The following is a 23,510-nucleotide window of genomic DNA, read 5'->3' as shown; positions in this document are numbered from 1 at the left end:
TGGCACTTTAGGGCTGAATAGGCCTCCTCCTCATGACAGTCCCCAAAGAGAGGTCAGATCACCTTCAGTTTCTAGTGTATTAGAGGGAATTGATGGTCAGGTCCTTTGAAGGTAATTTTAGACTAGATTCTTAAAAATTTCTTTTGATTATGAACATCTGAGTTTCAATGAAAAAGTGCTTAGGGTGTGATGGCTTAAAAAGAGCAGTGATTTTGGAGCCAAGAGATATCATTTGTAAACCAGATCTTCCTGTTTTGTTTTTTTTTTCCCTCCTCAGCCAGTTTTCTTAACTGGGAGATTCTTGGATTGGAATGACTGATCTCCAAGGGTTCTTTGTAGCACTCACTATGTTGTTCCATTTCTTTAGCCATCATACTCAATCTACCAAGATGTCCAATAGTCAGACAAAGGCAGGTAATTCTGGCTATACCACCCCTTCTCTGGAAGCTGCACCACGTCCCAGCAAAGATGAAGATGCCTTCAAACAACATCATATCCCACTCTTTCTTGTTCTCTTTTTGGTGCCCTTTAATGATCTCTGATCTTTTCTGTATCTTTTAAAGTCTCTAAGCTTTCAAGTGACCAAAATTAACTCAGTGTGATTAAACATCTTCACATTCATTAGGCTGTGATGAGAGTGGACATATGCGGTGAGACTATGGTCACTGTAGGAAAAAATGAGAGAAAGGAAAAGCGAGTTCAGAAAGGGCTGTCTCCCTCTCTCCCAACTACTAGAGTTAATCACAGACCTTACAAGCAAGAGGCTGTTAAGGACACTTAGTTCCCAGGCAGTTCATTGTTGACCCTGTCATGGATTAAAAATAGTTTCAGAGATAAAAACAAACAGTCAAATGAAATAGCCACTTCTTACATCAGAGAGTTTGGCTGCTCCAGGGAATAGCAGTTAGGTGGGTGGTGTTCTTTAGTTTACAACTGCCCATATGGCACAGAAGAAATGTGCTATCTTAAAGAGAAGGAACACATGTCTAAAATCTATAGGAATGTGTCCCTGGGGAAGGAGGTTTGAAGCCTTTACTTACTTAAGCATCACTTTGGATTGCCCATGTGGCAAGTTTTAGGCTGAGCTTTGCAAGGACCCTGAATTACTAGCATAACCTGTGAGTACTACAGAAAATACAGTTTACAAGTTTGGGAAGAAAACTAGATAAGTTTGAATTCTTTTTTGTTCATATTTATATTTATTTTTTTTAATTTTCAACACTCATTTACACAAGATTTTTAGTTCCAAATTTTCTCCCCATCTTTCCACTCCATCTCCACAGCAACATGGCATGCATTCTGATCACACCTTCTCCCAGTCTGTCCTCCCTTTTATCATCCCCCCCATTCCCTTCCCCTTTACTTTCTTGAAGGGCAAGATAAATTTCTATACCTCATTGCCTGCATAATCTTATTTCCCAGTTGGAAATAGAAACAATATTTTTTAACATTTGTTTTTAAAACTTTGAGTTCCAAATTCTCTCCCTTCTTCCCTCCCCACCCCCATTGAGAAAGCAAGCAATTCAATATAGGTTATACATGTGTAGTTATGCAAAACACCTCCATAAAAGTCATGTTATGAAAGACTATATTTCCCCCCATCCTATTCCACCCCCTACTTATTCTATTTTCTCCTTTGACCCTGAGAGAGAAAGAGTGAATCTCAGTGGCTTTGGCTTATGGAGGGAATAACATGCACACTCACTTTGGTATGAAAATCTACCTTACCATATAGGAAAGTAGGGGAGAAGAGGATAAGCAGGAGGTGAAGGATGATATAAAGGAGGGCATATGGGAGGAGGGGGTGATTAGAAGTAAACACTTTTGAAAAGGGATAGGGTCAAAAGAGAGGATAGAATAAATGTGGTATGGAGGGAAATCTAGTTAGCTTTTCACACCATGACTGTTAAGGAAGTGTTTTGCATAACTACACATGTATAACTTATATTGAATTGCTTGCTTTCTCAGTGGTGATAGGAGGGGAGGGAGAAAGGGAGAGAAATTGGGACTCAAAGTTTTAAAAATGAATGTTAAAAATTGATTTTACATGCAAGTGAGAAATAAGATATACAGGCAATGGGGTATAGAAATCTATCTTGACCTACATGAAAATAGAGGGAATAAGGCATTAGAAAAGGAAGTGGTGTGATAGAAGGAAGGGCAGATTAGAGGAAGAGGTAATCAGAATGCACACTGTCTTGGGGTGGAGAGAGGGGAGAGATGGGGAGAAAATTTGGAACTCAACATCATGTGGAAGTAGATGCTGAAAACTAAAAATAAATAAATTAATTTTTTTGAAAGAAGAAATGAGGAGGAAGTTTCAGAAAAACCTGGGAACAGATATATGAACTGATGCAAAATGCAGTGAGCAAAACCAGGACAACATTGCATAAATAAAAGCAATAATTTATGTAGATCAACTGTGAAAAACTTAACCACTCATATCAAGAAAATTATCTAAGACAATTATGAATATTATGTGGTGAAGAATGCTATCTATTTCCGGAGAGAATTAATGAACTCTGGGTGCACATTGAAGTATATCTTTGTCTTTTAACTTTTTTTCTTATTTTGTTTATGCAAGAGATTTGTTTTATTTTGTTATTTTGCTACGTGACAAATATAGAAATATGTATCACACCACTTCATATATATAATTGATATATCCCTTGCCTTTTCAAGGAGTAGTAGAGGGACACAAAGGAGAAAGAGAATTTGGAACTCAATGTTAAAAAAGTGAATGTTATTTTTTCACATTTAATTAAGAAATATGTAATGAAATAAAATAATATTTTAAAAACTGGAATTTTTTAAAATGAAATGGACAGGTTTTGCATTTTTGTCCATAAAACCGGCTCTTAGTTTCATTTATTAATTCAATAGTTTTCTTAATTTCAGTTTTATGAATCTCTCCTTTGGTATTTGGTATCAGATTTGGTATTTAATTGGGTACTTTTAATTTCTTCTTTTTCTAGCTTTTTTGTTGCATGCCCAAGTCATGGATCTCCTCTTTCTATATTTTATTCAGGTAAACATTCAGAGATATAAAACTTCCCCTAAGAACTGCTTTCACTACATCCCATACTTTGTTAGTTTATCTCATTATTGTCATTCTCTGCAATGAAGTCATAGATTGTTCCTTTGATTTGTTGTTTGACCCACTTATTCTTTGGAATTAGATTATTTAGTTTCTAATTAATTTTTGGTCTATCTTTTCAAGGCCTTTTATTATGTACAGTTTTTATTGCATTATGATCTGCAAAGTATGCATTGACTATTTCTGCCTTTCTTCACTGGATTGTGAGGTTTTAATGCCCTAAGACATGGCTAATTTTTGTGTATTTGCCATGTACTGCTGAGAAAAGAGTACATTCCTTTATATCTCCATTCAGTTTTTTCCAGAGGTCTATCCAGAGGTACATATGTACCTTTTGCAGAATTCTATTCACCTCTTAAGTTTCTTTCTTGTTTATTTTGTTTATCAAGTTCAGAGAGGGGAAGGTTGAGGTCTCCTATTATTATAGTTTTGCTGTCTATTTTTTTTTCCTGTAACTCCATTTACTTCTCCTCTGAGAATCTGGATGCTGTACCACTTGGTGCATATATGTTTAGTAATGATATTCTTTGATTGTCTATGGTGACTTTAAACGAGATAAAGTTTCCTTCCTTACCTCTTTTGATTAGATTCACTTTTGCTTTTGCTTTTTCTGGTATTAGGATTGCTACCCTGCATTATTTTTTATTTCAGTTGAAGCATAATATATTCTACTCCAGGCTTTTACCTTTGTCCTTTGTGTATCCTCTAGTTTCAAATGTGTTTTTTGCAAACTATGTATTGTAAGATTGTGGTTTATAATCCATTCTGTTACCTGCCTCTGTTTTATGGGAGAGTTCATCCCGTTCACATTCACATTTATGATTAATATCTGAGTCTCTCCATCCTATCCCCCTCATTTATACTTTTATTTCTCCTTTCTCATTTCCCCTCCTCAAAACCACCATCTGCATCAATCTTACCTACCTTCTATCAACCCCGCTTCCTTTTTTTCCCTTTTCCCCTCACTACTTCTGCCCTCCCTCCTTTTCCTATAAGGCAAGTTAGATTTCTACATTTAACTGAGTATGTGATTCCATCCTTGAACCAAATCTAATGAGAACAAGGCTCAAACAATGCTCATCTCCCTCCCTTCTTTCCCTCTATATGTTTTTCTTTCTCTAATTTACCCTCTTCTCCCTCCTCCTTTCCTTTTTTCCCTTCACACTCTTTAATTAGGTTTTTATCATCATTAATTTATACTCACCCGCTCTATTGATGTACATGGCTGTTAAGTGTCATAATAAATATCTAGTTCTCAAGATTAACAATTATCATTCTCCCATGTAGAGATGTAAACAGTTTGCCCATATTTAATTACAGATTTTATTTTTATTTTTTTCCTGTTTACTTTGTTATGCTTTTCTTAAGTCTTCTATTTGAAGGTCAAATTTTCTATTGAGTTCTGGTGTTTTCATAAGTAAAATCTGGGAATCCCTTATTTTATTGAATGTCCATCTCCCTGCCTGAAAGATTATACTTCATTTTTATAGGTAATTGATCCTTGATTGTAGTCCAAGCTCCTTTGCCTTATGGAATATCATATTCTAATACCTCTGATCTTTTTAATGTAGAAGCTGCAAGGTCCTGTGTGATCCTGCCTGTAGTTTCTCAATATTTAAATTATTTCTTTCTGCCTGTGCAGTAGTTTCTTCTTAACTTGATAGTTCTCGAATTTGACAAAAAATATGCCTTGGCATTTTCATTTTAGGATCTCTTTCAGGAAATGATCAGTGGAAACTATCAATGACTATTTTGCTCTCTGGATTGAGGATTTCAGGGCAGTTTTTCTTGATGATTTATTGGAAGATACTGTCCAGGTTCTGTATCTTTTCACCATGGCTTCCCAGCAGACCAAAAATTCTTAGATTTTCTCTCCTGGATTAATTTTCCAAGTTAGTTGGGTTTTTTTGAGAAATTTTATGTTTTGTTCTATATTTTTTCATTCTTTAGATTTTGTTTTTACTGATTCTTGATTCCTTACAGATTTATTAGCTTCTACTTGCCCAATTCTAATTTTTAACAAATTTTTTTTCTTCAGTTAGGTTTTCTACTCTTTTTCCATTTGTCCAATTTTACTTTGTAAGGAGCTGTTTTCTTCCATGAATTCTTTTTTTTTCATTTTGTCAATTGTATTATTTTAAATCAGTGGTCAATTTTTCTTCTACCTCTCTAACTTGGCTTTTAAAATCCTTCTTGAGCTTTTCCAAAAACATTTTTTGGTCTCGAGATCAGTTCATATTCCCTCTTGAAGTTTCAGTGTGGGTATACTATCAATCCTGTCTTCTTCTTAATTCATATTTTGATCTTCCCTAACCCTATAATAAGATTCTATTGTCTTTTCCTGTCCACTGCACGTGTGTGTGTGTGTGTGTGTGTGTGTGTAATTAAGGAAATAATAGAAGAAAAAGATAAAAGCTATGGAAAGGTGAAAACATGGAGAAGAGAATGCATTAATGTAAGCAGTGGTCCTAAGCAAAATGGACTTTTGAAGAGAGGCACGAGAAAAGAGAAAAGGATAAACAGAAGGAAAGAGGATTGGAGGGATATATAGTAATTATAACTGTGAATGTGAAAGGGATGAACTCATTCACAAAGTGGAAGCAAATAAATAAATGGACAAGGAACTAGAATCCAACAATATGATGTTTACAAGAAACACACTTGAAATGGAAAGACATACACAGAATTAAAATTAAAGACTACAGCAGAATCCATTATTCTTCATTCTAACTAAAAAAGGCGTAGTTAAAAATCATGATATCAGACTCAACAGAAGCAAAAATAGACCTAATTAAAAAATATGATTGGGGGAGAGGCAGAGCCAAGGTAGTGGAGTAGAAGCATGGACCTGCTCTTTCCCCAAAGCCATTAAAATACCTGTAACAAATTCTAAAGAAGCAGATGCCACAAAATGACAGAGTGAAATAGATTTCCATCCCAAGAGAGCCTGGAAGGCAAACAGGAAGGGTATATAGCACCAAGCTTAAAACGGGGCACAGCTAAACATGGGTCACTCAACAAAGACAGGACTGGAACAGGTTTCAGGGCATAGAATCATGACAGCTGCTGTGGTTTCCAGATAAGGTAACCCACAAATGCCAAAGACAGCTTCAAAAGTCAGTGAGAAAGCTCTTTCACTTGGGTGAGAGGGGAGCTTAGTTGGACTCTAACCCCAGTCCCAGACCCAGGGAAGTTACAGCCACTGCAGTAGCAGAGTCCATTCCTGGAGCTCTTAGCCTACAGACTCTGAGGGAATCCAACAGTAGATATAGGTCTCAGTCCTGAGTGGTTATCATGGGGTAAGGAAGAGTGTTGGCATGGTGGAGCTGCTGTCCACTGTGAAGAGGGAATTCTACTTGCAGTTCCAAGGCAGAAAAGATTGCTTTTGGTTGCTCACAGACCAGAGTGCAGGCCAGAAGAGTAGTAAACATCTCTCCCTTGACTATGCCACTTTGGAGGAACTGAAAGCTTACAAGTCCCTAGAGATACCTCAGAGAATAGCTACACAAAAGCTCTGAATCCAAGAGTAGTATACCCTCCACCTGACAAAGGATGCAAAAATCAAGTAATTGGCTGAGAAAATTCCCAAAAAGGAGAAAAATGAGAGTATAAAAGTTTACTTTCTTGGTGAAAAGTTGTTTTCTTCCTTTCAGAAGGGCAAAGCATACAATCACAAATAGACTAAAGCATAGAACTGGAGGAAAATAACAAGATCAAGGTTCCTACATCCAATGCCTCCAAAAAATACAATCATCTCAAGTCATGGAAGAACTCAAAAACCATTTGGAAAATCAAGAGAAAGAAGTGGAGGAAAAATTAGGAAGAGAATTTAAAGCAATGTAAGGAAATCATGAAAAGTGAGTCAATAGTTTTTTAAAGGAGATCTAAAAAATACTCAAGAAAATATCGCCTTTAAAAATAGACAAATCCACATGGCAAAAGAGTTCCAAAATTCCGATGAGGAGAACAATGCTTTAAAATATCAAAAGAATTGACCAAATAGAAAAAGACGTTCAAAAGCTCACTGAAGAAAATAGTTCTTTAAAAATGAGAATGGAGTAAATGGAAACTAGTGATTTTATGAAAAATCAAAAGAGTATAAAACAAAACCAAAAGAATGAAAACAATAAGACAATTGGAAATATCTCATTGGAAAGATAAGTGGTCTAGAAAACAGATTCAGGAGAGAAAATTTAAAAATTATTGCTCTGCTTGAAAACCATGATCATAAAATGAGCCTAGACATCATCTTCCAAAAATATTATCAAGGAAAACTGCCCTGATATCTTAGAACCTGAGGGTAAAACAGAAATGGAAAGAATTCACCAATCACCTCCTGGAAGAGATGCCAAAAGGAAAATACCTAGAAATATTGTAGGAATTCGAGTTCTGAGGTTGAGGAGAAAATATTACAAGCACCTAGAAAGAAATACTTCAAATATTGTGGAAATACAATCAGGATAACACAGGATTTAGCAACTTCTACACTAAGGAACTGAAGGTCTTGGAATATGATACTTCACAGGTCAAAAAAGCTGGGATTAAAACCAAGAATTACCAACCCAGAAAAACTGAGTATAATACTTCAATGGAAAAAGGGAACTTCAATAAAATAGAGGACTTCCAAGCATTCTTGTTGAAAAGACCAGATCTGAATAGAAAATCTGACTTTCAAATACAAGAATCAACATAAACATGAAAAGGTGAACAGGAAAGAGAAGCCTTAAGAAACTCATTACAGTTGAACTGGTGACATTCCTACATGGAAAGCTGATATTTGTACCTCATGACCCCTTGTTCAGTATTAAGGTAGTTATAGGGAATATGGGGCAACTAGGTGGTGCAGTGGATAAAGCAACGGTGCAGGAGTCAAGAGGACAGGAGTTCAAATCTCACCTCAGACACTTGATACTCACTTGCTGTGTTACCTTGGGCAGGTCACTTATCCCCAATTACCTCATCCTGGATCATCTTCAGTCATCCTGATAAGCATCTGGTCACTGGATTCAGATGGCTCTGAAGGAAAAGTGAGGCTAGTGAAATGCAGAGCCCTCCCTCACTCAAAACAAAATCAAGTGCAAGTGATGCAGTTATTTCTCTGATGGCATGGTCTTTGACAATGAAGGACGAACACACACAATTATAGGGTGTATATATATATATATATGTATATGTATATATATACACACACATACATACATACATACATAAGTACATGTATACACATATGTAAATATGTGGGTATTTATTTGTATGTATATTATGTGTGTGTAAGTATGTATATGTACACACACATACATACATACATATGTAGAGAGTGGGCACAGGATGAGCTGAATATGAAGGAAGAATACCTAAAAAGTAAAATTTACTATTGAGTGGAACAGACTATGAGCAAGAGACATCGAGAGGTAGAATGTAGCAAATCATCTCACATAAAAGAAGAAAGAAACAGCTTTCACAAGGAAGGGAAGAGGGATGAGAAGAAAGGGAGTAAGTGAGCCTTACTCTCATGGCATTTGACTTAAGGAGGGAATATCATACAATCAAATGGATAGGGAAATCTATTTTACCCCACATGAAGGCAGGGAGGAAGTGGATAGGATAGGGAAGATAATAGAACTGACAGTAAATTGAGGAAAGGAATAATCAGAAGCAAACACTATTGTGGGAGGATAGGTCAAGGGAGAGAATGGAATAAAAGGAGGGCAGGATAGGACAGAGGGAAATGTGGTTAGTCTTTTGCAACATAACTGTTATGTAAGTGTTTTGCATGGCTACACATGTAAGAATTATATTGAATTGCTTACTTTCTCTATGAGGGTAGTGATGAAGAGAGGGAAAGAATATGGAACGCAAAGCTTTAATGATGAATGTTAAAAATTGTTTTAGCATGCAGCTAAGAAAGAAGATGTACAGGAAATGAGGTATAGAAATCTGTTTTACCCTACAAGAAAACAGAGGGGAGGGGGATGGAAGAAGGATGGGTAATAGAAGGGAGGACAGACTGAAGTCAGGGGTGAATGGGTTGTATGCTCTCTTGGAGTGGCGACAGAGAGAGATGGGAAGAAAGTTTTGAATTCAAATTCTTATGGTAGCGAATGTTGGGGACTGAAAAATAAATAATTTTTTAAAAAATTATCAGGGAAATTATACTAAAAGCTACCATATACAATAAAATAATATAAAAATACAACAAGTTTCTCTGATAAAGGGCTCCTTTTTAAGATGTAAAATTATTATTGCATTGTTACTATATTATGCTAATTATATATATATACATATATATGCACACACATATATGTAATGTATGTATATTGAGCTGAGTCAACTTTATGAAAAAAAGTCATCACTCAAATGATAAATGGTCAAAGAATATGAACAGGCAGTTTTCATAAGACAAAAATCAAAGCTATCTCTATTCATATAAAAACAGTACTCTAATTCACTACTGACTAGAGAAATGTAAACTAAAACAGCTCTGAGGTACCATCTTACAACTATTAGAAATGACAAATTCTGGAGGGGATGAGGGAAAATAGGTACACTAGTGCCTTGCTGGTGGAGTTGTGAAGTGGTTCAAATATTCTGGAGAATAATTTGAAACTATTTTCAAAAGGCATACCGTTTCACCCCCCAATTCAGGTTTTTTGCCACAAAAGGATTTTTAAAAGGGGAAGAATCTATATTTACAATATATAACAAATACTTTGGTGGTAAAATTTTGGAAATTGTAGAAATGTGCATCAATTAGGAAATATTTGAACAATTTCTAAGTGATTGTGATGGGATTTTGTTGTGCTATAAGAAGTAATGAGGAAGGTGTGATTTCAGGAAAAAAGAGCAAGACCTATATAAATAGGTGCAAATTGAAAAGAACTGGGACATCAGTGACACCAATGTTATAATGATGATTAACAGGGAAAGATTTGGCTACGCTGATCAATACAATGATCCAGGACAATTTCAAAAGACTCAGATTAAAAAAAATGCTATCCATTTCCAGAGAGAGAGAATTGATGAACTCTTCAGTGTAAATTGAAGTATCACTTTTTTTTTCCTTTTTTTCTGATATGGCTAATATGGAAATATGTTTTGCATGATTTTGCTTGTATAATTAATGTCATTCTGTTTGCCCTCTCAGTGGTTGTGTGAAGGGAGGGGGAGGATTTGCCTACTCCATTTAAAAAGAGAAAAATGTTAAAAATACATAATATTTTAAAATTAAAAAAACATGAAAAGGTAACTCTGCATTCCACTCTCCAGCTCATGCTGTATGAATCTAAATTATATATACGGCTTTAATTTTTAGCATATTCAAATTTAACATAGCGGTTCCAATATCACCCTGATCTGTCAGTTGCCAAGCCCCTCTTTACTTCTCTTCTTTCTATTTTTAATGATTGATTAACACTTTTTTATTTCTATTTCTGGTATCATTCTCCAGTCAATTGCCTCAATTACCTCCAGTGGAACCCCTACCCACCCCAAAATCAACTTTTTGTTACAAATAAGCATAAATAGGAAATAAATTCATGTTTAGATTGAGTATAAAAGCCTATTTCTCTTTCTGTGTATTTAATCTAGGGGAGGGCAAACTGGTCTAAATGCCAAAACCTGTCAGTGAGTGTCCATGAGACAAAAAGTAAGATTTGTTATATTTATTTATTGTAATTAATTTATTATAATAATAATTATTATATTTATTATATTTAAAAATATCAAGAACAGTCAAAGCTCACTGATTAGAGGCCAACTTTGGTGCTTGGGTGACAGTTTGTCAATCTTTGCTCTACTCTCTCGACTTTATGTTTAAGTCATTGTCTTCAGTGGTTATGAGCAGTCTGTGTTAAGCAGAGACTTGGTGTCTTACAATGCTGTTTGCCTTTAGAATTGTATAAACATGTTATTGGTTCAAGTCACTTCAATTCTACCTCAGTTCGTACAATCCACCAAAAATCATGGAATCCATGTGTGCTTATCCTTAAACCTAATAACATTCTATTATTTTCCTTTAAACACCTTGTTGCAGCTTTTCTATTTAATGGGCACCCATTGCTCTTTGCAACAGCACCTTCTTCCTCTGTCTTTAATCTCTTTGGGATGTGCTTTAATAGTGCTACCACTTCACGGAAATGCACAGCTCAGTGATTGTTCTTTTTTTTTTTCTCTATTGACACACTTTCTTTTCCAGTTGGGTGGACCACTGTGCAATGCCACTAATAGTATATTATTGTACCTATTATCTTTCAGTCAATCAATTAATTGTAATTAATATTTAGTGAGGGCTAGGCTTGCTGTAAGTGCTGAAGACACAAAAAAGAGGAAAAGGCAGTTCCTGCCCTCTGGGAACTTTTCAATTGAATAAGGGAGATGACATTCAGATAAATAATGAGTAATCATGGCTAGCATTTCTATAGCACCTACTATGTGCCAGGTACTATGCTAAACACTTTACAGAGATAATCTCATTTGATCCTCAACAACCCTGGCTGGGGAAGGGGAAGGGAATGGTAATGTTATACCCTTTTTTACAGATGAGAAAATTGAGGTAGACAGACCATAAGTGACTTGCCCAAGGTCACACAGCTAGCAAGTGTCTGAGGCCAAATTTGAACTTAGATCTTCTTGTGTATAGGCCTTCTACTCTATATACTGTTCTAATCATTGCTCATATATGCAAAGCAAGGTACGTACAATACAAATAGGAAATAATTAAACAAAGGTCATGGATAGGTCAAGGCAATGTAATAAAAATTATAATTCTATCTAAATCAATCTATTTATTCAGTGTCATACCAATTAAACTATCAAAAATTATTTTACAGAGCAAGAAAAAATAATAACAAAATTCATCCTCAAAGATATCAAGGCAATCAATGACAAAAGATGTGGGAGGTGGTAGTCTAGCTGTACCAGATCTCAAATTGTATTATAATGCAGTATTTATCAAAACAATCTGTTGCTGGTTGAGAAATAAAGTGGTGGATCAGAGTAAAGAGTTAGGGTCAGATTACATTATAATAAATGACTGCAGTAATCTAGCATATGACAATCCTAAAGACCCAAACTCCTGGAGCAAAAACTCATTATTTGACAAAAACAGCTGGAAAAAGATTATGGCAGAAACTAAGCATAGACCAAAACCTCACACGTATACCAAAATAAGGTCAAAATGGGTCCATGATGTAGGCAAAGGTAATGCCATAAGTAAATTAAGAAAGCATGGATGAGTTTGTCTGTCAGATTTATGGATAAGAGAATAATTTATGACCAAAGAAGATGTAGAGAACATTGCATAATGTAAAATAGATCATCTTGATTGTATAAAATTTAAAAAGTTTTGGCACAAACGAAACCAATGTAACAGATATTATAAGGAAAGTAGAAACTGGGGGAAATGTTTTACAACAAACATCTCTAATAATGTTTTCATTTCTTTAACATATAGATAACTGAGTGAAATTTATATGAATATAAGTCCTTTCTCAGTTGATAAATGGTCAAAGGATATGAACAGGCAGTTTTACAACAAAGAAATAAAAGATATCTATAACCACATGAAAAAATCCTCTAAATTACTATTGGTTAGAGAAATGCAAATTAAAAATTTCTGAGGTACTCTGTTACACCTACTATACTGATTAATATGAAAAAAAGGAAAGTACTGGATATAGAAAGGGATGTGGGAAAACTGGGTCACTAATGCATTGTTGATGGAATTGTGAACTGATCCAACCTTTCTAGAGAGCAATTTGGAACTATGCCAAAAGAGCTATAAAATAGTGTCTATTTAGCAATACCACTTCTTGGTCTATATACCAAAGAGATTGTTAAAAGGCAAAAGGATCTATTCGTGCAAAAATATTTCTAGGAGGAGTCAAGATGGCCGAGTAGAAAGACACACATATGCTAGCTCCAAACCCAGAGCCCATAAATTACCTGTAAAGAAGAACTCCCAACAAACTTGGGAGCAGCAGAAACCACAGAACAATGGAGTGGAAGAAATTTCTGTTCCAGAGAGACCTGAAAAACTGACCCAAAAGGTCTGTTGCACACCAGACCCAGAGCAGAGCCCCTGCACAGCACTGAGAGGAGCAGATCTGAGCAGGCTTCAGGGACAGAATCTCCAGCAGCCACCCAGGTCCCTCCACACACAGGTGACAAAGGTCAGTGAGAGAGTCTTTTTGGGTGGCCAAGAGGGGAATGGGGTGTCCCCATAACTCAGCCACCCTCAGGAGGCAGCAGAGGAGGTGGCAGCAGACAAAGGCTCACAAAGCAGGTAGGAGCTTGGATTCATTGTTGAAGGTCTCTGCATAAACCCCATGAGGGAACTGAACCCCATGTGGTGGCCCTGCCCCCACCTGAGCACCTGAACTTAATCTCACACTGAATAGGAGCCCTGTCCCCAATGAAAGCCCTGAGGCTGGGAAGCAGCATTTGAATCTCATACCCCAAGCTCTGGCTGGTCTGATCTAGAAGGCAGGTGGGTGTGAAGAGGAAGCTCAGAAGTCAAGTCACTGGCTGGGAAAATGTCCAGAAAAGGGGAAAAAAATAAGACCAAAGAAGGTTACTTTCTTGGTGAACAGATATCTCCTCCCTTCCTTTTTGATGGGGAAGAACAATGCTTGCCGTTAGGGAAAGACATAGAAATCAAGGCTTCTGTATCCCAAATATCCAGATTAAATATTCAATGGGCTCAGGCCATGGAAGAGCTCAAAAAGGATTTTGAAAATCAAGTTAGAGAGGTGGAGGAAAAACTGGGAAGGGAAATGAGAGAGATGAAAGAAAAGCATGAAAAACAGGTCAACACCTTACTAAAGGAGACCCAAAAAAATGCTGAAGAAAATAACACCTTGAAAAATAGACTAACTCAATTGGCAAAAGACGTTCAAAAAGCCAATGAGGAGAAGAATGCTTTCAAAAGCAGAATTAGCCAAATGGAAAAGGAGGTTCAAAAGCTCACCGAAGAAAATAGTTCTTTCAAAATTAGAATGGAACACATGGAGGCTAATGACTTTATGAGAAACCAAGAAATCACAAAACGAAACCAAAAGAATAAAAAAAATGGAAGATAATGTGAAATATCTCATTGGAAAAACAACTGACATGGAAAATAGATCCAGGAGAGACAATTTAAAAATTATGGGCCTACCTGAAAGCCATGATCAAAAAAAGAGCCTAGACATCATCTTTCATGAAATTATCGAGGAAAACTGCCCTGAGATTCTAGAACCAGAAGGCAAAATAAGTATTCAAGGAATCCACAGATCACCGCCTGAAAGAGATCCAAAAAGAGAAACTCCTAGGAACATTGTGGCCAAATTCCAGAGTTCCCAGGTCAAGGAAAAAATATTGCAAGCAGCTAGAAAGAAACAATTCAAGTATTGTGGAAATACAATCAGGATAACACAAGATCTAGCAGCTCCTACATTAAGGGATCAAAGGGTGTGGAATATCATATTCCAGAAGTCAAAGGAACTAGGACTAAAACCAAGAATCACCTACCCAGCAAAACTGAGTATAATACTTCAGGGGAAAAATGGTCTTTCAATGAAATCAAGGACTTTCAAGCATTCTTGATGAAAAGACCAGAGCTGAAAAGAAAATTTGACTTTCAAATGCAAGAATGAAGAGAAGCATGAAAAGGTAAACAGCAAAGAGAAGTCATAAGGGACTTACTAAAGTTGAACTGTTTACTTTCCTACATGGAAAGAGAATATTTGTAACTCTTGAAACTTTTCAGTATCTGTGTAGTGGGTGGGATTACACACACACACACACACACACACACACACACACACAGAAAGCACAGAGTGAATGGAATAGGAGGGGATCATATCTTAAACGAAATCAAGCGGTGAGAGAGAAATAAATTGGGAGGAGAAAGGGAGAAATGCAATGGGGCAAATTATCTCTCATAAAAGAGGCAAGCAAAAGACTTTAGTGGAGCGAAAAAGAGGGGAGGTGAGAGAAAAACATGAAGTTTACTCTCATCACATTCGACTAAAGGAAGGAATAAAATGCACACTCATTTTGGTATGAAAACCTATCTTACAATACAGGAAAGTGGGGGAGAAGGGGATAAGCAAGGTGGGGGGGATGAGGAAAGGGAGGGCAATGGGAGGAGGGAGCAATTTGAAGTCAACACTCTTGGGGAGGGACAGGATCAAAAGAGAGAATAGAAGCAATGGAGGGGCAGGATAGGATGTAGGGAAATATGGTTAGTCTTACACAAAATGAGTATTATGGAAGTCATTTGCAAAACTACACAGATATGGCCTATATTGAACTGCCTGCCTTCCAAAGGGAATGGGTGGGAAGGGAGGGATAAAGACAAGTTTGAACTTAAAGTTTTAGAAACAACTGTTGAATGTTGTTCTTGCATACAACTAGGAAATAAGAAATACAGGTAATGGGGTATAGAAAGTTATCTGGCCCTACAGGCCAAAAGAGAAGATGGGGACAAGGGAAGGGAGGGATGATAGAAGAGAGGGCAGGTTGGTGATAGGGGCAATCAGAATGCACAGTGTTTAGGGATGGGGGGAGGGGACAAATGAGGAGAAAATTTGGAACTCAAAATTTTGTGAAAATGAATGTTAAAAGTTAAATCAATAAATTAATTTTAAAAAATATTTCTAACCGTTCTTTTTATTGTGACTAAGAATTGGAAATCAAAGGGAAACCCATCAGTTAGGGAATGGTTAAACAAGCTAGTCTATGATTGAAATGAAATATTATTGTTCCATAAGAAGTGACAAGAAGGATGATTTCAGAAAAATCTAGAAAAACAAAAACTCATGAACAGTGATGTGAACAAAACCAGTAGAATCGTGTACACATTAACAACAATATTGTTAAATGAAGAATTGTGAATTATGTGGCTGTTCTCAGCAATTCAAGACAATTTCAAGAGACTAACTACGGAGTTTACTATCTGCCTCCAGAGAAAGAACGGATATTGTCTGAACACAGACTGAATAATTCTATCTTTTACTTTTTTTTTCTTTTATTCAAATCTTCTTGTGAAAAATGATGAATATGTAAATGTTTTACATGATTGTACATGATGACCAATATCTGCTTGCTTACTATCTCAGGGCGGGGGGAGCAGGGAGAAGGAGAGAGAGAATTTGTAACTCAAAACTCTAAATCAAAATTGTTTAAAATAATTAAAGACAAAAGATACTAGAATTAAGAGGGATTGGGAAAGGGTTCTTGTAAAAAGTGGGATTTTAGGTGAGACTTAATGGAACCCAGTGAAAGCATGTTCAGAAAATCTTGTTGTTGTTGTTTTTTATATATTATATTTTGTTACTTTTGCTAGTCTGATGCACATTAGTTGGAGTCTCACTTGTTATTTGCAATCCTCTTATCATTAGTGAGGAGGAACAGCTTCTTCTTTCAAACTTAATTATTATTAGCTTCCCTTTCTTTTGAGAATTACCTGTTCATACATTAAGTCATTGTTATAAGCAGTCTGCATTAAGCAGAGACTTCGTGTCCTATGGTCATATTTTTTTCTGTTTTTTGCTTATTTTCCCACCTGAGCCCTCCTGGCTCAGCGTAAATGTAGAGAGTTCAAAAGCAACAGTTTTAAAGTTATTTGTTAAAAGTTAAGAGCAAATAGCTTTTAAAAGTTATTGTTAAAACACTGTGTGCTTTAAGAATCGAAGGATGTATGTTATCACCTTATATATTTAATTTGTACGCAGAGTACATCATGTAAAAAGAACTTAATTTAAATGGGCCAGTGTCTTTTACTGTATCATGGGCTGTCTCCAGTCATCCTGGTCAATATCTGGCCACTGGACCCAGATGGTTCTGGAGGGGAGAGTGAGACTGTGCAGACTTCTTTTCTTCAAAACAAATTCAATTGCAAGTTATGTCATCATCTCACTAAAAACAAAAGAAAAAAACCACACAGCCACTCAGCACATTAGAAAGACCTGTTGTTTAATTGATTCATCATGTTCAACTCTTTGTGATCCCATTTGGGGGTTTGTTTGGCAAAGATACTGAATTGTTTGCCATTTCCTCCTCCAGCTTATGTTTACAGATGAGGAAACTGAGGCAAACAGTGTTAAGTGAGTTGTCTAGGGTCACAGAGCTAATAATTGTCTGAGACCATATTTCAGTGGAGGTCCTTCTGACTCCAGCTGCTACACTTTATCCACTATATCATATAGTTAACCTGAAACATATCTAGCTTTTAATTGTTATAAATAACACAATACCTGAATTTTAGACAGATTTCTGGCATCACATTAAGGAATATTTCATTTCTTCATATCTTTTAAAATATTTCTTAAGATAAAGGTTTGCTGTATTTTGCGCAATATTTTGTGTAGTTCTAATGATATAATCAAGAATCGCCAGTTGTGTTGTCAATATGAACTGTAATTTACTTGTTTTCTGAATATTAAGCAAACCCCACATTACTAGTACCAACTGTATCTTTTCATAGCATATAACTTTTTATATTGTAGCCTTGTTGCTAATATTTTATTCAATATTAGAAATTAATATTAATATTCACTAAAGATGTTTGCCTTTAACTTTCTTTTTCTATTCTTTCTTTCCTTGTTATACATTTCAAGGACAATTTTGTCTAAGGAACTTTTGTAGAATTCTATCTTTCTCTACATTTGTAAAGATTTTATGATTTATTGGCTTTACTTTTTCCTTTTTTGATAAGAGTTCAGTTTTAATTCTGTGTTTCCCAGAGTGATGGGAGAGTTGAGAATTCCTTTATTGCTTTTTCAATGTGTTTTTATTATAATGGGTTACAGTTTAAACTCTTTGTTTTTACATTCCACTAATCTGGATTTTATATTTTTATAAATATCAATATTTTAACTTATCTGTTCAAATTTGTTGCCATATGAATTGGCATTTTAGTTTCTATTAGCTTCTATTTCTTTTTACCCTTTTGTATTAGAATTTGGCATCCTATGTATTCATATATATGTAACATAGAAATACATAAAAGGTATTTGTGTATAATATACACACAAAGATTCACAGTGTGTATGGTCCAGAATGAAATGTACTATGCTTCAGGCCAATTTATAACTGAACAACAACTACAAAAGCCTGATCAACAAAAACAATTCAACAACAAAATGGACAATCCTAACAAGAGATAAGTAAGGAATTTTTGGTACACTTAAAAGCACTACAGAAAAATGAGTATATAAGGATTACAAGTTTTATTAAATGTTGAATAAAGCATAGTATAATGTAATATAAATGAAATTATACCAGGAAGAAAAACACAGATATTCTGTATTCAGGGAGGAACCTGATATTACTTTTTTCAGAATAAGACAAATGTAACACACGGAAAGGTTAATATGATAGAAATGAAGGACCTGAATAGAAATTTATAAGAATCAGAGATGATGAATCTTTATGAATCACTGAGTGAGAATATGAAGGCATAAGCATAATTCTCATCCATGCAGAGGAATTTTGCTTAAAAATGATCATATATAGGGCATTATAACCTCCTAAACAAATCTAATATAGCAGATCTTCTAAACACATCCATCACTGATAACAAACTTAAATTTTTAAACAATAAAGTGCCTTTGAATAAATGATTCAAATTTAAAAGAAGAATAAATAATTTAATTTTACGAGTTTGATGGATCAAAAAAGTAATTTCATTAAAGAAATCACTAATATGACAACATATCAAAACTTTTGTATTTCAGTTATCATAATTATTAAGCAGAAATTTACGTGTACAAAAATTTTTTATCAACAAAATGAAAAGAAAATTCATGAATTGAGTATGTAACTCAAAAGTAAAATAATGAATTGTCAACTTTTGACCTATCACAAAAGCAAAAAAGCTGAATATCAAAAAAATGAAGAAAGTTTGAAAATCTCAACTAAATTGAAAAAATAAAACTGAGTCAATAGTTGAAGAAAAACAATTATTTTAGCTAATTGGATGGGAGTGTATGTTTGACATTTGAACAATGTGGCCAGTCCATTGGAGTTGCATTCTCTGCAGTAGAGTTTGAATGCTTGACAATTTAGTTCAAGAAGGTAGAAACAGAATTCTACACAATGTTTGTAGATCTGACCAAGGCCTTTGACACACTCAGTTGTGAGTTTATGGAAAATTAAATCACAATTTGATTGTCCAGAGAAGTTCATGTAGAGTAAAACACAAGAGAACAACTGAAGCAGATGATAGATAAATATCCATTCCATTCTACTTACCTTCATTTTATGATTGAGTTCTTCCCATTCACGTTTTCGTATCCATTGTTGATGATTGTTACTTGTATGTTTTCCTCCATCATGAACCTTTTATACATTTTCTCCTCTTTACCTCCTAACCCATATATCAAAAATAATAATATAGTGGAGAAAGAAACGGTATCTAATAATTTAATAAAATATATAATTGAAATATTGTGTTCCTATATAACCACCTCCTCCATGCCATGCCTTGAATAATAGTTATTGTACTATTTTCTAAAGTGGTCTTTTGTTTTACTTATCCTATCCCACAGATGAATGATTCTCTCCTTCTTCCTTTTATTGTTTCCCAATTGTGATAACTGTGTTTGTATATGAAACTTAGTTTGTGCATGTTGGTGTGAATATGTGTTACACGTTGCTTTAAATGATTTAAATGAGAGATAATTGTATCACTATCTCAATCCTTTTTCCCATTTTTTAAAATATTATTCTTTACATGCACAATATTTAAAGATTTGTGAAGCTGGACTGGTGGAGGTGCCGGAGTGGCTGCAGGAGTCACGTCCCAGAAGGAGCCGGCCTGGGAGCTCGGATCCCCGACGGAGTCAGTGCCCCGCTATCCAGTGCAAGCCCTAGAGCTGAAATGGTTCTGCAGCGCCAAGCGGCGGCTCGTGTGCGCCAGCTGCAAGGGACTGGGGGCCAGTACCGCGAGCACCAAGTTCGGAGGGCCAAGCAGCGGGTGGAGGAGCTGCGGAACAAGATAATGCATCAGAGTGAGAAGCTGCAACTACAGAGCGCTGGCATCACCAAATACATGGCTGAAGTCTTGCCTCGGAAAAGCCAAAATGCATCGACCATGGCCCGGGTACCCGTGAGGTGGTGATGCAGTGACTGAACCTGGTGCGGAATGTGTGTAAGAGCAAGGAGCAGCGGCTGCTCAAGCAGGTCCACGCAGAGGAGGAGCGAGCCCACCAGAGCATTCTGACCCAGCGGTCCCACTGGAGGAGGCCTTGCAGAAGCTTGGCACCATCTGCACCAAGCTAATGGGCATGCTCACTGATATCGATGACCACAGCCTTATTCAATCAGAGCGGGAGATTTTTGAAAGGACTGAGGAAGCTGAGGGAATGGTGGATCCCCAGGAATCTGAGAAGTTAAATTTTAATCAGAAATGTGTGTGAAGCCCATTACTGACCCAGCTCTGGGCACCAACTGTTCTCTGCTGCCTCTCAGGTACTGAGGACATTGGTGCAGATGAGAGGACCATCAGTCCCTTTCTCCAGCTGTCAGAGGACAGAAAGACCCTTACCTTCAACCCCAAGAAGTCCAAGGCCTATGCAGATGGTCCAGAAGCTTTGACCATTGGCCCAGTGCCCTGACCTCAACCTCTTTCCAGGGTGGGCTTCATGCCTTCATGGTGAATGTAGAGAACAGCTGTGTTTATAAGGTGGGAGTCTCCTAGAGTCAGCTACCTAGAAAGGGTTCTGGCAATGATACCCATCTTGGTCACAATGCTTTCTCCTGAGTATTCTCCTGCTATGACCAGGAATTTTGGTTCCTGCACTGTGGCCAGTACCATCCTTAGGCACTGTTGCACTGTCCAGACGGCACTGGGGTGTTGTTGGACTTGGCAGAGGGGGAGTTGCTATTCTATGAGCTCAGGTGGGGTGCCCTCTTATGTTCCCACCACAGCCAGTTTGGGGCCCCATCTTTCCTGTCTTCCCTGTGGGCCAACCAGAACATCTCCATTGTTCAGTGATGGGCATCTCTCACGATGTTCAAATACTTCCCTCCCCTAACCCATCCTCAATATCATGATGCCAGGTTTCCCTATGGTGCATGTGTAGTAGCTATTACCCCGAGGCAGATAGTGGTGGGAAGATGAAGCTGAGGTGGGGTTCAAATTGGAGCCCGCCCTCGCCCCACTGTGCTACATGTCTCTTTTCCCTATTATCCATTCTTAAAATACCTGATATGGGAGGACAAGGAAAGGTGATAAATGGAAGTAATGGAAAGAAAATTGGACAGGAAGTCAGATATCTAGGTTCTAGTCTCAGCTCTGCCACTGACTCTTGAGATGCTGACCAAGTTGTTTGATCTCTTTAGGAATCAATCTCCTCATTTGAAGGGGTAGATGAGCTGAGGTGATAATAGCTCTCACATTCCATGTACAGAGTTCACTGGCAATTAATTTTTCTGGTTCCCCTGGCTTGTGACTACTCAGTGTGTGTTTATAACCCCTTTTCTTCTGTTCAGGGACTCCCCAGGGTCCACTGTCTCACCTTCTGGATGCAGGGTCCTCTTTGGACCCTGACGTCCTAGGTTTTTGGTAGGCTCTCCTACCAGGTACTAACTTTAGCTGAAATTCTGGGCCATTCCTGTTGAGAGCTGCTGGTAGCTGTTGGCTTTTCCTTAACCCAGTCTAATAGATGTCTTCCACCTCCTCCTGACTCAGCAGTACCCATTCTCTAAGGCTAGGATTGGGCACATGAATAAGGACCTTGAGGGGAAGGAGAGGAAGCAGGGGTGCCTAATGCAGGGCAGGCTCCTGAGGAGGTGCTTGGCTGTGGGAAACATTTAAATTATTAAAAGTTAAAAAAAAGAAGATATATAATGCTTAGTATATGCCAGATTCTATGCTAAACACATTGCAAATATAAAATTTATATAATATATAAATATCAAATTTACGAAACCATATTTCTCTCTGTTCTTTATAATTTCATCCCTAGTGTATTCTCCTTTTTGGTCCTTTTTATTTCCTCTCTTAAATACAATGAAACAGAACAAAACCAACCCCAGGCCCTGCATTTGCCTTTTTTAACTCTCTCTAGGACCCTTGAAGTTATTAGGATTCTGAAGGGTCACTTGTCTTTTCTCTCTCATCAGAATATAATCACACAATTAGCATTTTATCCTTTCTGTTTGCTCAAGTGCATGTATGTTTTTTAGATTTCTCTTAGTTCCTCTTTTTTCATTTCAAAATTTCAGTTTAGCTCTGGTCTCATCAAGAATAGGTAAGAGTTTTCTATTAAAGATTAAATTTCCCTCCTATAGAATTGCATTGTAAATTATTCTTGGTTGGGGAAGTGGAGGTTGGAGCCTGGGACCCTGCAGGAGGGGAGGGGTGGCGCAGAGGAGTGAAGCCAGTCCACACAGTCGGCCCCAGCAGCGCCGTCGCCCCAGAGCCTCATTAGAGGCCTCATCTTCCCACTAGGTACCTCTACACTCAGTACTGGCCTCTCATCCCATCCCCCATGCTCATTGGTGCCACTACTGTGGGACGGGTCATGGCGGATCGGTGAGGCACGGAGCGACCCAATGGACCAGCTGCTGTCAATAAAATCTGCCAATTTAAACTGGTCTTACTGGCGGACTCAGCAGTGGCCAAGTCAAGCCTCATCCCCCTCATCGTCAAGGGACAGTTTCACGAATACCAGGAGAGCACCATTGGAGAGGCTTGGACAACACAACGGTCAAATTTCACATCTGGGACACAGCAGGACAAGAGAGGTATCACAGTCTGGCCCCAGTGTACCATTGGGGCTCTCAGGCAGACGTTGCAGTCTACAATATCACAAATACAGATACATCTGCACAGGCCAAGAACGGGGTGAAAGAGCTGCACCGGCAGGCTAGTCCCAACATAATCATTGCACTTGCCAGCAACAAGGCTGACCTGGCCAGCAAGAGAGCTGTGGACTTCCAAGAAGCACAGGCCTACCCAGATGACAACAGTTTGACGTTCATGGAAACATCAGCAAAGCCAGCAATAAATGAGAATGAAATTTTCATGGCAGTAGCCAAGAAGCTGCCCAAGAATGAGCCCCTGGTGACCCAAGATGGAATCGGGGTGTGGACCTCCAGGAAAACAGCCCAACCAGCAGGAGCCAATGCTGCAGCAAATGAGTGCCCACTTGCCCGCCCACCGCCCCCCACGTCTTCCTGCCTGACCAACCTGACTGGAATCCACTCCAACCAATCGCACTTAACAAGAGTAAATCACCACCATGGAGGTGGGGGTGGGGTGGGGGGGGTTGCAGTGATTTCTCCATATATTTTTTGATCGTATGCTGGAGGGAGCTATTCCACCCACACCTTTCTGTACAAATACTAATTCAATTTTAAGGCTTAAGTCACTTTTTAAATATATATGAACTTCAGTTCTTCCTACCCCCTTCCCTCTTATCCT

General features: G+C 37.4%; 1 long non-coding RNA gene and 2 pseudogenes across 4 annotated transcripts in view; all 3 read left to right on the top strand.

Annotated features, from left to right (window-relative positions):
• LOC140517646 (uncharacterized) overlaps positions 1-23,510 on the top strand; it is a 150,548-nt gene that overhangs the window by 41,775 nt on the left and 85,263 nt on the right. The gene's annotated exons all lie outside the window — the stretch shown is intronic.
• Positions 646-22,642, top strand: LOC140529326 (B box and SPRY domain-containing protein pseudogene; annotated as a pseudogene).
• LOC140517644 (ras-related protein Rab-5C pseudogene) lies at positions 22,609-23,510 on the top strand (annotated as a pseudogene).

This window comes from Notamacropus eugenii, chromosome 1 (assembly GCF_028372415.1).
Source record: "Notamacropus eugenii isolate mMacEug1 chromosome 1, mMacEug1.pri_v2, whole genome shotgun sequence".
Lineage (NCBI taxonomy): Eukaryota > Metazoa > Chordata > Mammalia > Diprotodontia > Macropodidae > Notamacropus > Notamacropus eugenii.
Note: the sequence above shows the minus strand (reverse complement) of the source record. Positions and strands in the feature narration are given on the sequence as shown.